Raw genomic sequence first — 15,732 nt, forward strand, 5'->3', positions numbered from 1 at the left:
CCAGAAGTCTTAAGATCCTGTAGCGGGTGTTGTGGGTAGCTGACTAGTGTCAGCCGACCCTGCACCCTAGCTACCCCGATGCTGGTCAGAAAAGAAGAGGCTTGTGGCCCTACTCAGGCCGGTTTTCTGCCTCCCCAACCATAGCAGTCTCAGGTCCCGAGTGATTGGACTGGAGCAGAAGCTGTGTTCCACTCACCAGAAGTCTCAAGATCCTGTGGCAGGTGTCATGGGTTGCTGGCCGGTGTCACCCCGGTGCTGATCAGACCGGAAGAGGCTTGTGGCCCCACTCAGGCCGGCTTTCTCTGAGTTTTTTTATCTTAGTCATTCTGATTATTGTAAAGTGGAATCTTAAATTCTTTTTTATTTGCATTTCATAATGATTAAGGACTTTGTATATTTTTTAAGTGCTTCTGGACCATTTGTGATTCCTCCGTGGTTGAATAAGGGGAAGATTTAGAGAAGCTGAAGAGGAGGATGACCCCAAAGTAAGACCACCTGTCTCAACTAACCTAGACACTTGGCAGCTCCCAAAGACTGAGCCACACAGCCAGGCAGGATACCCAGCACATACAGGGTAGAGGAATGCCTTGTCTGGTTTCAGTGGTTGAAGATGTGCCTTATTCTGTAAAGACTTGAGGCCCCAGAGAAGGGGGAGGCGGAGGATGGGGTTTGGTGGAGAAGAAGAGAAACCTCTTGGTGGAAACAGGGAGGAGAAACTGGATGAGGAACTATAGTGGGGTGAACAATGGCTGGACTGTAAATTTAAAAAAAATTAAAAAATAAAAAAAGGATTGCCTGACCTTAAATTCAGAGATTCTCCGAACCTCAGCCATATGATAACTGCTTAACCAGACTACCAAAATGTGTTCTAAATTACATCTAATTATTAATTGGTTCATTTGCTTTCAGTGGAAAATTTTTAACTTAGTCTGGATTCTGTTTTTTGAGACAGTCTCATTCAGAATATCAGGGCGACCTTGAATTCCAGGCACTCTAGCCTGGAGTGTCAGATGTGAATTACACAAGTGCCTTAACTACTAATAAGCCTGGCATTCTTTGGTGTGCTTTTAATCCCAGCAACAGGGAGGGGGAGAAAGCCTGTGAGTGCCAAAATACCCAGGAATTATATGTGTCTTTAAAAAGGCAAAATAGCTCACAGTCAGCTATTGGATGGAACACAGGGCCCCCAATGGAGGAGCTAGAAAAAGTACCCAAGGAGCTAAAGGGGTCTGAAAACCTATAGGTGGAAGAACAATATGAACTAACTAGTACCCCCAGAGTTTTATCTCTATCTGCATATGTAGCTGAAGATGGCCTAGTCTGCCATCATTGGGAAGAGAGGCCCCTTGGTCTTGAAATTTTTATATGTCCCAGTACAGGGGAACACCAGGGCCAAGAAGTAGGAGTAGGCGGGTAGGGGAGATGGGGAGGGAGGTTATGGGGGATCTTCGGGATAGCATTTGAAATGTAAATGAACAAAATACCTACTTAAAATGGGAGGGGAGGCAAAATAAGGAGCTGGAGAGATGGCTCAGTGGTTAAGAACACCAAGTGCTCGTCCAGAAGTACAGGGTTCCATTCCCAGGAACCACATGGTGGCTCACAACCATCTGTAATAGGATTTGATGCCCTCTTTGGGTGGGTCTGAAGACAGGAAGAGTGTACTCATATACATTAAATAAATAGATGGATAGATAACTTTATATATATATATATATATATATATACATACATACATAAAACATACATACATATATACATATGTGTGTATAGTGTATGTGTATGTATATATATATGTGTGTGTGTGTGTGTGTGTCTGTCTGTGTGTGTGTGAATTTAATAGAAATTATGACACAATCACGGCCTTGCTCCCTCCTTCCCTCCCATACTCACTCTTAACAGCAACAGGAAGGCAAAGGCTGGATAGTCTCAGTTTGAAGGCAGCCTAAATTATTTAGCACATTTCAAAACAGCTGTGGACAATACCATGTCTCAAAGAACAACAACAACAAAAAAAACAGATAAACAAACAAAAACAAACAAGGTATTTCTGTCTGTTGGTTGATACATGGTCTATATTTTTTCAAGGAACCCAACATGTATTCAAAATTTCAGGAAGCAGTCAGCTGTATTTTATTAAGTGCTCAATAAAAAAAAGTGAATATCAGTTAAAATTAAAATTTCTGCTCCTTTTTCTTACTTTTTTGGGTCTTCCTTTACTTTCTACAGGTATCAGGCTAGCTATTCAGGTGCTGAGCATGAGCCTAGGGGGTGATTCTAGGCACAGGAAAAAGCAAAGCTTTGGAAGAAACAGCTGAACTGTGATATGTGGAAGAGAATCAGACTGTAAGATGTGTCTTCTCTTGCCTTCTGAAAATTATACTCATTTCTCCCACAGTAGGTGCAAACTCAAAGAGATCAATTGGAGGGATACAAACCATGGTTTGCATGAAATATGGCCTTGATCCCATGAAGTTGAAGATTTACCAGTGTTCATAGAACAGAAGCATCCTAATTGTGTGGAGAAGAAAGAATTGAAGGTAACAACTGAACTCTCTGTCATGAATGGCAGACATAATGAACCTGACACATACTTGTTGGAGTGGACCCAGCAAAGAAAGGATTCCATTCATCTATTCTGTAGGAAGCTGGTAATTCAAAGCTTAACCAAAGCCACAGTGATAGAAATCTTCAAAATTGTAAATGCAGATTGTATACCGGAACTGGAGCTATGTTCTCTTTGCCTAGAAGATCTGGCGTTTCTTAGTCCCTACCTGAGACAGATGGACAATCTTCTTGAACTTACACTTGATCACATCACAGATTCCCTCAGTATTGGTGATTCTGAAATGCTTGAGGAAAGAATGATCACATTGGTATCTCAACTTCCCACATTTCCCTTTCTCCAGAAACTCTGTATAAACGATGTCTACTTTCTATAGGGCAATCTGAAAGAATTCCTTGGGTAAGGTAGGACTGAGGGGGTCAAGTCATACTCCCAGACGAAACACATCTGTTTTATTTTATTTAATTTCTTTTGCCTCCATTTGTTTTGTTTTATTTTGTTTTGTGTTTTGGAAGCTATGGAGTGCTTTATGGTCTGGCCACCATAAACCTAGCACTATTAGAGACATAGTATATCTGAGCAGATGAGCCTTGTGCTAAGACGTATATTACCAGGCATAAGCATGTCTCTTATTGCTCATATGTAAAGATTTTGAGTCCAGAAACAGGTTGACTAGATGAGAAATATGTAACACTGTGTTTCAGGGTGAAGACAGGATTATGGACCTGGGAGGAGCAAAACCTCTGAGAACTCTTAGCAATTGTACAAAGAAGTTACTCAACTTTGTTTGGGATAAGTAGTCCTTCCTACATATACCATGTTAACCTGAAATATCCATTGCTGTAGTTTCCAGCAAGGCACTGAATTATGAATATGCTGATATCTACAGGCCTCAAACTAGAATGGTCTGAGTTGTGTGAGCAGATAATAGAAGGACATGTCCTGGGTGGAGGGTTGACCACAATATATACTCAGAATGAATTTGGGAGAAGTGTCATCTGCTTAGTTGCCAAACCTATCAACCCTTTTCAACAACATTTGCCAGAAAGCAATCATTTCTTCTCTCCCCAGGTGCCTGAAGAAGCCCTTGGAGGTACTTTCATTCACTGACTGTGACCTCTCACAGTCAGACTTGGATTACCTGCCCTATTGCCTGAATATTTTTGAGCTAAAATGTTTGTACATTATTAATATACCTTTACAATATTTATGCCTTGAGCCTCTTGGGTTTCTCCTTGAGAGTGTTAGACATACCCTGGAATGCTTGGCATTAAAGTCATGTAATATGGGGAAACCTCATTTCAATGCCCTGCTGCCTGCCCTAAGTCAATGTTCCCACCTCACAGATGTCAGTTTCTGGGAAAATGAACTCTCTCTGCTGTCCCTGAAACAACTTCTACAGCACACATCCAAGCTGACCCAGCTTAGCTATGAGATGTACCCCGCCCCTCTTGAGTGCTATGATGACAAGGGTGTAATACTATCACCCAGATTAGAACAAATTTGTCCTGAACTCCTGGATATACTCAGGGCCAAAAGACAGCCCAAGAAGGTCGTATTGGTTACAACCCAATGTTCTAAGTATGGTATATCTTATGTTTATGATATGGAGACCCAATGTTGTCATTTTTTAAAATAACTCCTGTAACGTTGATTATAGAACAGAGAAATGGAAGCTTACTTAGTATTGGGGATTGATGAAATCTTAATTGAATTTCCCTTGCTTAAAGGTGCATGGATATGTCAACCACCTAAAGGTTTGAGATACACAATAAAAAGGCAAGATCTTCCTCTGAGCTGGTGAATAAATGTAGCATCTGCAAAAAGTGCCAAGCACTCTTCTTCTCTAGTATTATTGTAGTTTGAGTGTGTTACAATAGAGGCACACTTCCACGAGGATATTGTTCTTCTTTGTTGACTACATACAATAAATGTATTAACATTTTTTTCTTTTTATAAAGTTTTTTTAAAGATTTATTTACTTATTACATGTAAGTACACTTTAGCTATCTTCAGACACTCCAGAAGATGGCATCAGATCTTGTTACAGATGGTTGTAAGCCAACATGTAGTTGCAGGGATTTGAAATCAGGACCTTCAGGAGAGCAGTTGGTGCTCTTAAACACTGAGCCATCTCTCCAGCCCCATGTGTTGACTTACTGAATGGATGGTATGTCCCTATCAGACTATACAGCTTACCCAATCTCAGCATTTCTGTACCTGTGTCTTGTTTCTTCATTCTTCATCACCATAATAAGGTCAATCTCATATTTGAGCAGTTCTTTGCATCCCAGGAACATGACTCAGGAATGGAACCCAAAGCACTGGGCTTCACAAAGTGCTCAATATTTTGGAAACAATTTAGTATGTAGTACATACAGATCAGAAAAACTGAATAAGATATGGAGAATAATGGGATGAGAGGACAGGTTTTTCAGTAGTCAAGAAAAATGAGGACCAAAGCAGGCACATTTCAGTAACAATATTCTTGTGTTTAAGCTTCAATGGAAGACATTATTTGCAATATAGGAGCACTCAGAGACCCGATATCAAAATGAGAAGGGCATGATGTGACCTTAAGCTATCTAGTTCTTCATACTTCCAGACAGTTTATAAATTGACTAAGATGAGCTTCACTTAGTCAAAGACATATTTCCTAACACTATCCCCTGATTCCCTGTGACAGGTCCTCATGGGGGTCTCCCAACTTTCATGTGTAGTGCAGTGTCTTTAAGATATTGAGGTGACTCATAGCAGGCTTCTGAGAAGAGGATGTTCTCTCTGAAAATTATCACAGTCTCCTTACTCACTTTAGTTCATCTCTTTAAAATCAATGCTAGCCACTGTGTCTGGACCTAATGCCATGGATCTTTGCCTCACTTGCTTGTTATGGGTCTTATTTTCCTCTGTAGAGTCCCTAGAGAGATGAGATTAAATATGTGCATGTCGGAGAGACAAAGGGAAAAGATAAGAGGCAATGGCAGGAGATAGAAAACAAAGGAGAAGGGGAAGGGAACAAGGGAGAGGGTAAAGGAGTATTTATACTTGGGAGCAGGGCAGGAGCAAAGGACTGCCTCTGGATAGAGAATAATACCTAGCCCATAGGCAAAAGGCATGTTATGAAAATAAAATTCTCAGCCCCATGTGGAAAAAAGGTATTTTATTCTAATTCAGCTTTGTAATTAGTAAGCCAAAGAAGTGTTTGATTGCTGGACTTGAGAGCTGGGTGTTAGTAGTGAGTCTCAAGAGAAGGAGGTTACAAAATAAAGGCAAAATAAGTTGGGGGCTACCTTTTGAATATGAACTAACAGTTTTCAGCAGGACACAGTGATGGCAGACAAGGATGAAAGCTTCCAGGACCATGTTTGCCATTCTCAGGCTGGCTAGAGTCCCATCATTGAGGCAGGAGAATTGTTGAGACTTAAAGTTTCAAATTAATCTACATATCAAGACCCTATATCAAAAGAAAAGACTTATCCAAAAAAAATTCCCCTAAACAAAATACATAAATAGCACCTCACTCAAATTATTAATACAATACTAAATAACCAAAGATGACTCAGGGATAGGAAATGATTCGATGAATAGGCTCTTGAATCTCAGGCTAGTTTGAATTATTTGGCTTTCACAAAGGGAACTCCAACAATGGAGATAATGAGAATAATCACTTGTAACATCAGTTTGGAACAAAAGCAACCAATCAGAAGGCAGGTTTTCGTTGGAATAAGGAGCATAGAGGGAGAGTGGTAAGGTTTGAATGAGCCCAGTTCTCAGTTTTCATGCACATCAGACTGTGTTTAAAACCTATAAATTATATAAAAGGGAATTTTGTAAAATCGTTTTGATTTCATTAGAGAGACAGGTGCAGAGGATTTTTTGAGAAATAATGTGAAATGCTCTAAAATTTTGATTGATACTTCTTTATAAATTAATGCAAAAAAGTAAGATACTTCCAATTACAAAACACACAAGGATGTTTAGGTATAACCTAAATAGAAATAAAAATCTTTGTCAAAAAAAAAAAAAAGGAAGAAGAAAAGAAGAATGAAAATTGCTCGGATGGATTTGAAACTGATTACAGGCCAGGTGTGGAAGTCCCTTTGCTCTTCAGGAAGAACCATGGTGATTTCAATGGGTTGGGAGCCAGCCTAATCTAAGTAGTGAGTTCTTGTCAGGACTTCTTTAGTGAGATCTTTTCTCAAATGACACTACCACCACCACCAACAAGAAAAGATACAAAAACACCGTGTTTACAATCAAAACCAGTGTCTTCATCCAGTTCTTCTTAAGAGACTGAATTTGAGCTCCTCTGTCCCATCTCCTGTCTAATGATTCTGGATCTGATGGAGTATCCCAGTGGAGGAAGGTGATCTACAGGCAGTGAAGACTGGTAACAAGAAGCTAAACCCAGGACCAGCCACTAAGTCTCAGTTTCTCTATGCCCAGAGACTTCTGTGATTCTGAAGCAATGAAACAACCATCCCTCATAAATCTCCCTTCCAGATCTACCTGCAACCCAAAACCTGCCGTCTTATTGGATGCCTGAGACCTACAAATAATAAATACATTTTGTTAACTGTATAGATTTCTGATGTTCCCTCAATTAAAAAACAAAATACTTAAGACTTGCTTGAACATCAAGTGCCAATTTATTAAATCTCTACCCAACGCTGTTTTATTTATTTAGTTTTGAAAAATTATAAAAGCAAAATTCTAAGCCTTTAGGCCCAGGCTTGGGAATGTGACCTCTGTGACTCAATGCTCCAAGGTATGCTAATCATAAAACAGATAGTGACATTCCTCTATGCACCTGCTTCTTGGGTTTAAAGAGTGTTCATTCAATGAATGTGCTATTGTTAGGGGCTCTTAGAAACTGTCTTGAGAGATAAACAGAACAATTACCAGATATTCCTTGTGACTCTTGTGACTGTGTACTTCCTGTGACTCTTAACTGGTATCTTTTTTTTTTTTAAAGAAAGAATACCTTTTTTTATTTTAGACTAGGCACTGTGGTGAAGTGACACATCTCATATAGCAATCTTCACAATATATCATATATCGCATCTTCACAATATATCATATATCACATCTTCACAATAGCTAACTTTTAAATGACAGGGTATTTTAGAATGTTCCTTTATTCTTGCTGTTCCTGTTTTAGGCAGTAAGTTCTGTGAAGGAAGTACAAAATAAGCAGCTACAAGACATAGTATAGCTACAGTTGTTTGAATACTTTTGTTAGAGTGAAAGATTAAAAACTTGGGATTTGCTTAGCTAGTACTAATGAAAATTGTGAAGTTTAACTGACAAAAGCTAGAGAGACCACAGAGACGAAGTGATTTGTTGACAGTGTTTTAAGGAACCTGGGTTATTGTATGAAAGCTACTTACTATCCAGGTCTTCATAATTCTCACTGATGTCTACATTTATTAAAAAGTTAAGTTGAGGAACTGTAAGGTTATAGATCACAAAGAGGAACAAGCCACAGGAAAAATCCTGTAGCATCTTAATCTTTTAAGTCTTTAAAGATTGCTGAGGGTATACTCTGGATGGCGGTTTAAGTCTTTAAAGATTGCCGAGGGTATACTCTGGATGGCGGTTTAAGTCTTTAAAGATTGCCTAGGGTATACTCTGGATGGCGGTTTAAGTCTTTATAGATTGCCGAGGGTAGACTCTGGATGGCGGTTTAAGTCTTTAAAGATTGCCAAGGGTAGACTCTGGTTGGGGGTTGTTGAGTTCTTGAGTAAGAGAAGATTCTCAGTAGGAAACACTAATTTTATGTTAGTCCAGTTTTATATATTAAAAATGCTATTTCTAAGTGTCCCCTTGTGCCAGTGACTCCAATTTTCACTGGCAGACTTGCAGTCCCCACTCACTGTTCAGAATACTCTTTCTTGTCAAGTTCATACTTTGTTCTTCACAAAGGAGAATTATAGGCGTGGTATGGAAATATGACTCTTTTATTTTTCAAGAATGGGGGATTCTTTTTTTTTAATTAGGTATTTTCCTCATTTACAATTCCATTGCTATCCCAAAAGTCCCCCATACCCCCCCCACTCCCCTAACACTTACTCCCACTTCTTGGCCCTGGCGTTCCCCTGTACTGAGGCATATAAAGTTTGCAAGACCAATGGGCCTCTCTTTCTAATGATGGCCAGCTAGACCATTTTCTGATACATATACAGTTAGAGACAAGAGCTCCAAGGGATACTGGTTAGTTCATATAGTTGTTCCACCTACAGAGTTGCACTTCCCTTTAGCTCCCTGGACACTTTCTCTAGCTCTTCCATTGTGGGCCCTGTGATCCATCCAATAGCTGACTGTGAGGACCCACTTCTGTGTTTGCTATGCTCCAGCATAGTCTCACACGAGACAGCTATATCAGGGTCCTTTCAGCAAAATCTTGCTAGTGTATGCAATGGTGTCTGCATTTGGCGGATGATTATGGGATGGATCCCCAAATATGGTACACTCTAGATAGTCCATCCTTTTGTCTCAGCTCCAAACTGTCTCTCTAACTCCTTCCATGGGTGTTTTGTTCCCAATTCTAAGAAGGGGCAAAGTGTCCACACTTTGGTCTTCGTTTTTCTTGAGTTTCATGTGCTTTGTATCTTGTATCTTGGGTATTCTAAGTTTCTGGGCTAATATCCACTTATCAGTGAATAAATATCATGTGAGTTCTTTTGTGATTGGGTTACCTAACTCAGGATGATGCCCTCCAGGTCAATTCATTTGCCTAGGAATTTCATAAATTCATTCTTTTTAATAGCTGAGTAGTACTCCATTGTGTAAATATACCACATTTTTTGTATCCATTCCTCTGTTGAGGGGCATCTGGGTTCTTTCCAGCTTCTGGCTATTATAAATAAGGTTGCTATGAACATAGTGGAGCGTGTGTCTTTCTTACTAGTTGGAACATCTTCTGGATATATGCCCAGGAATGGTATTGTGGGATCCTCCAGTATTACTATGTCCAATTTTCTGAGGAACCGCCAGACTGATTTCCAGAGTGCTTGTACAAGCTTTCAATCCCACCAGCAATGGAGGAGTAGTCCTCTTTCACCACATCCTCGCCAGCATATGCTGTCACATGAATTTTTGAACTTAGCCATTCTGACTGTTGTGAGGTGGAATCTCAGGGTTGTTTTGAGTTGCATTTCCCTGATGATTTAGGATGCTGAACATTTTTTCAGGTGCTTCTCAGTCATTCAGTATTCCTCAGGTGAGAATTCTTTGTTTAGCTCTGAGCCACATTTTATAATGAGGTTATTTGATTTTCTGGAGTCCACCTTCTTGTGTTCTTTATATATATTAGATAGTAGTCCCCTATCTGACTTAGGATAGGCAAAGATCCTTTCCCAGTCTGTTGGTGGCCTTTTTGTCTTATTGACGGTGTCCTTTTCCTTACATAAGCTTTGCAATTTTTTGAGGTCCCATTTTTCAATTCTCGATCTTACAGAACAAGCCATTGCTGTTCTATTCAGGAATTATCACCCTCTGCCCATATCTTCGAGGCTTTTCCCCACTTTCTCTTCTATATGTTTCACTGTCTCTGGATTTATGTGTAGTTCCGTGATCCACTTAGATTTGACCTTAGTACAAGGAGATCGGAATGTATCAATTACCATTCCTCTACATGTTAACGCCAGTTGTGCCAGCACCATTTGTTGAAAATGTTTTCTTTTTTCCACTGGATGGTTTCAGCTCCCTTGTCACAGATCAATTGACCATAGGTGTGTAGGTTCATTTATGGGTCTTCAATTCTATTCCACTGGTCTACTTGTCTGTCGCTGTACCATTACCATAAAATTTTTATCACAATTTCTCTGTAGTACAGCTTTAGGTCAGGCATGGTGATTCCACCAGAGGTTCCTTTATTCTTGAGAAGAGTTTTTGCTATCCTAGTTTGTCTGTTATTCCAGATGAATTTGCAGATTGTTCTTTCTAATTCGTTGAAGAATTGAGTTGGAATTTTGACGGGGATTGCATTGAATCTATAGATTGCTTTTGGCAAGATAGCCATTTTTACTATATTGATCCTGCCAATCCATGAGCATGGGAGATCTTTCCATCTTCTGAGATCTTCTTTAATTTCTTTCTTCAGAGACTTGAAGTTCTTATCATACAGATCTTTCACTTCCTTAGTTAGAGTCACGCCAAGGTATTTTATATTATTTTTGAATATTGAGAATGGTGTTGTATCCCTAATTTCTTTCTCAGCCTGTTTATTCTTTGTGTAGAGAAAGGCCATTGACTTGTTTGAGTTAATTTATATCCAGCAACTTTCCTGAAGTTCTTTATCAGGTTTAGGATTTCTCTAATGGAATTTTAGGGTCACTTATATATACTATCATATCATCTGCAAAAAGTGATATTTTGACATCTTCCTTTTCAATTTGTATCCCCTTGATCTCCTTTTGTTGTCAAATGCTCTAGCTAGGACTTCAAGTACAATGTTGAATAGGTAGGGAGAAAGTGGGCAGCCTTGTCTAGTCCCTGATTTTAGTGGGATTACTTCCAGCTTCTCACCATTTACTTTGATTTTGGCTACTGGTTTGCTGTAGATTGCTTTGATCATGTTTAGGTATGGGCCTTGAATTCCTGATCTTTCCAAGACATTTATCATGAATGGGTGTTGGATTTTGTCAAATGCTTTCCCCGAATCTAACGAGATAATCATGTGGTTTTTGTCTTTGAGTTTGTTTATATAATGGATTACGTTGATGGATTTCAATATATTAAACAATCCCTGCATCCCTGGAATAAAACCTACTTCGTCAGGATGGATGATTGTTTAATGTGTTCTTGGATTCGGTTAATGAGAATGTTATTGAGTATTTTTGCATCGATATTCATAAGGGAAATTGGTCTGAAGTTCTCTATCTTTGTTGGATCTTTCTGTGGTTTAGGTATCAGAGTAATTGTGGCTTCATATCTTAACTGGTATCTTTGGTATTTTCCAACTATGCCCTCCCCACTTCCTTGAGTTGTTGTTTCTTCCTTTAAATACCCCCTTACCCAGCTACTTGGGGCACCACAGTCCTTTACCCCTGAGTGGTTTATGACCATGGGCCCAAGAGTGCTCTTGAATTAAAAGTTCTCTTGAAGATCCCAGCAAATCCATTTCTCATGAGTGATTTGGGGTGTCGCCTCTCCTGAGTCAGAACGTGGGGGAGTCCTCACATTGTGGGTCTTTCATTTGGTGCATTTGCCGGGAATCACGACCACCCCTCACACTCGAGAATCAACTTGGAGGTATGAGAATCCCCTCTTGTGTGCATGCCGGAGGTGTCTCTGTTTTGAGTGTCTGTTTTCTGAACTGAACATGCGAACATATGCTTGTTGTGTTGGGTTGTTTTTGTCTTGTCCTATGTTCCTGTAGCATGGCACAGTCTGAGTTTTTTATTCTGATCCATTTGAGGTTATACTGATCAGCCTGAGTTTTGTTCTGCCTGAGTTTGGTTTCTCTGGTTCTGGTCATCTAGGTGGAAGTGGACGGTGGTTTTTGTACACAATGGGGTTTTCTGAAATGAGCACAGTTTGTATTTGCAGCTGTCCTTTCGGGCCGTAAGGACTGGAAGACTGTGGTCAGCAGATGTGCTAGGAGGCCCACAGGCTGCAACCTTGGAAGACGTTCCACAGGTAAAAGGGGGTTGACGTGGAATCCGATCCCCGTCAGAAAGGGGGTGGACTTTGAACCTCACCACCTCGGAGGTCGCTTTTGGCTGGCTTGATAAGTCCAGACGTGGACAAGTGTGTTCAGACATACTAGTGTCTTGTGTCTTTGTTTTGCTTCTGTTTTTTTGTCATTTTTGTTATGGGATATACAGCATCAACTGGCCTTTGGACCCCTGCACCTGTAGTTAGGAGTCTAGTGTGGCTAGAGAAGCCCTGCTAGGAGCTTCTGCTCTTAAAGGAACCAACATCTTTTCAAGTTCTATGTTAAGGTAACTGATGGCTGTCTTTCCTACAAAAATCTCTGTGCTTGTGATTATTAGATTCATCAGGTGACAAGGTGCTCCTCTCTGGAAATTACAGCTAGAAAAATTAAGAATTTTGTTTGGTTTAAATAAACAAATGTATGCAGCCATTTCATTTTTGTTTCTGAATAGTTTTAAAGATATAAATATGTTTTACATGTCTTGGTTATAGATTATTGGCTCATAAGTTATTGGTCATGATTAAAAATTTGTAACATTGGTAACAAAAAGTTGACTTAAAACTGTTAACTCTGTGTTAGAGTAATTTAGAACTACAGCATGCAGCATGAGACAGCTCATGGAAACAGGTCTCTAAAGATAAGCCTGAATTGGGTAATATTATATGTAATTCTTATCCTAGAAACCCGATTTATAAAAGATAGGATTTAGGGTAGTGTCTTTTTGAGATATTGGCGGCTACACCTTCTTGTGTTTGTGTGCAGGAACAGGCAGCCAAACTTTGTAGCAAGTAATGTTTTTGAAGTTCATTTTTAAAGAGAATGGATTGTTTGCACTGTTAAAATTGGGTTTTGTGGTGGTCCCCGCCGCCTCCCACCCTGCCGCCTCCACCGCCACCACCTCCGTGGGACCCTCCGTGTCTGTGCAGCTCTGCCTGTGGCTCCCGGAGGACCAGGGGAGCGCGGGACCCGGCTAGGGCACAGGGTGCGGCCCTGGCGGACAGTGCGGGAGCACACGCAGAGGGCCAGGCTCCGGGACCAGCTGGGGGCTTGAGTGGGGCCCCGCTTCACTGCCTAGGGGAGACCTGCAGCTCATCACTCTCATAGTGGATCAGCTCAAGAGCCATGGGCTGTTTGGCAGCTTCCGCCGGGACTGCCTGGCCGACGTGGACACTAAGCCAGCTTACCAGAACCTGAGGCAGAAGGTAGATAATTTCCTGTCAACACATCTGGACAAACAGGAATGGAATCCTGCAATGAACAAGAACCGGTTGCAAAATGAGCTGAGGCAGAGCGTGGTTCAGTCAGGTATGTTGGAAGCAGGAGTGGACAGGATCATTTCCCAGGTGGTAGACCCTAAACTAAACCACATCTTCAGGCCACAGATAGAGTGAGCAATCCATGAGTTCCTGGCTGCCCAGAAAAAAGAAGCTGTGCCAGCTCTGCCTCCAGATCCTGAAAGCTAGGATCCTCCAGCACCATCCCAGGATGCTTCCTAAGAATTTGCCCGGTACCTTTGGAAAGCTCTACTTAAGCAATGGACTTCTGTTTCATACAAATATAAATTTAGTCGGCCATGTCATTATTAATGTCAAGATTTTGGCCTTGACATCAGATGGAGAGCAAGTTTGGTGGTGGGACAGTTACCTGTACTTGCTCATGGATTGTGTTACCTTTGACCAGCCTGTCGAAGGGTGTGACCCCAGTAGACACTACAGAGGTATACGCACTACAGTGACATGGGCTGTCCTGAACGAACTTTTATACTTGAATACAGACACTGCATGTGGATGTCAGCGCTGGCATTTTGTGGTGTGCAGAAGCCAGGCTGGAGGCTAGCTGGTCAGGACAGCGAGGGTCGGTGGGAGCAGCTGTTTGGTGGTGGGTTTTGATGTGCTAGAGTTACAGACTGCAGCGTGTGGCAGTTAGCATCAGTAGCCTTAAGGTTGTTGTGACCTTCCTGTGCTTGGGAATCTTAGTGGTTTCCTTTCCTTGTTGGAGCCCTGGAGTGAGTGAAGAAGATGAGACTTGGGGTGCAGGGAAAGCTGCACAGCTTCTGTCCTGGCATCTCCCCATCCGCAGGGATGAGTCACTCTGGATGTTGTGCTCAGTTCTCATGTTTGTGATTTTAGAAAAAAAAACCTGATAATAAATAGTGGATGTTTTACAATAAAAAAAGTGTTTTGCTTCTCAAAATTGTGGTTGTATTCTCATGTTACAAGAGAAATAGAAGGCTTCTCCCAAATTGGAGCCACCAGCTAAATCCATCAGTTCTTCCAAAATCTATGAAGCCTCCTGAGTGGCCTAGTCGTGAGTAGCCTATTCCACAACCTTCCCCTTATCCACAGCCTCAATCCCCAATGATGAGGAACCCTGAACCCCTCAGGATGGCGGGAGGAGGACCGCTGCTTGTACATGGAGCTGCAGATTACAGAGTCTGGAGCCGCCCAAACTTCAAACCCGTCAGTACTGGTCATTTTCCTCTGCTGGTATTTATAACTGGAAAACTAACAACCCCATTTCTCAGAGGATCCCCAATGCCTCACAGGGTTGGTGGAGTTCCTTATGTTCTCTCATCAGCCTACTTGGGATGATTGTCAACAGCTTTTACAGAAGCTCCTCACAACCAAAGAGTGAGAGAGAATTCTGTTAGAGGATAGAAAAATAGCCTGGGACCCAATGGGCGGTCTACACAGCTACAAAATGAGATCGACATGGGATTCATTTTGACTCACCCCATTTGCAACTGGAACATGGTCGAAAGTAGGGAGAGCTTAAAAAAAATCTATTGCCAGGCTCTGGTCTCCAAAGTGCCTCAAGACGGGCCCACTAATTTGGCTAAGGTAAGAGGTAATACAGGGGATGATCGAACCTTCCTCAGTGTTCCTTGAAAGGCTTATGGAAGCCTTCAGGCGGTTCACTCCCTTTGATCTTACCTCAGAAGCCCAGAAGGCATCAGTGGCCCTGGCCTTCATAAGGCAGTTGGCCCCCCATATCAGAAAGAAACTTCAGAGATTAGAAGGTGTATTACAAGAGGGAGACAGTTACGCGATCTAGTGAAAGAGGCAGAAAAAGTGTGTGTGTGTGTGTGAGAGAGAGAGAGAGAGAGAGAGAGAGAGAGAGAGAGAGAGAGAGAGAGAGAGGCGGGAGAGACAGAGGAAAGAGAAAACAGGAGGGATCGTAGACAAGAAAGAAATTTGACTAGAATCTTGGTCACAGTGGTAGGAGAGAAAGAAAAGACAGGATCTAGATGGGAAACCTGGGCAGGAGAAGACTGAGCCTCAGCTAAAAAGGCTCAGCTGTGTCAGACTGAAGTTACTTATTTGGGATACATCCTTTGAGATGAGAAGCAGTGGCTAAAGAAAGCCAGAAAAAAGACTGTAACTCAGAACCCCACCCCAACTACACCAAAGCAAGTAAGAGAATTCTTGGGTACAGCTTGCTTCTACAGACTCTAGATACCTGGGTTGGCGACCTTAGCTACCCTGTTGTAGCCCCTAACCAAGGA

General features: G+C 41.4%; 1 protein-coding gene and 2 pseudogenes across 2 annotated transcripts in view; 2 read left to right on the forward strand and 1 right to left on the reverse strand.

Moving 5' to 3' along the window:
• LOC147004156 (oogenesin-2-like) overlaps window positions 1–15,732 on the reverse strand; it is a 96,368-nt gene that overhangs the window by 48,367 nt on the left and 32,269 nt on the right. The gene's annotated exons all lie outside the window — the stretch shown is intronic.
• LOC147004157 (oogenesin-3-like) lies at window positions 2,406–4,205 on the forward strand (annotated as a pseudogene).
• Window positions 13,083–14,132, forward strand: LOC147004158 (biorientation of chromosomes in cell division protein 1 pseudogene; annotated as a pseudogene).

Source organism: Mus caroli, unplaced genomic scaffold (assembly GCF_978045245.1).
Source record: "Mus caroli unplaced genomic scaffold, Mus_caroli_1 scaffold_6, whole genome shotgun sequence".
Classification (NCBI taxonomy): domain Eukaryota; kingdom Metazoa; phylum Chordata; class Mammalia; order Rodentia; family Muridae; genus Mus; species Mus caroli.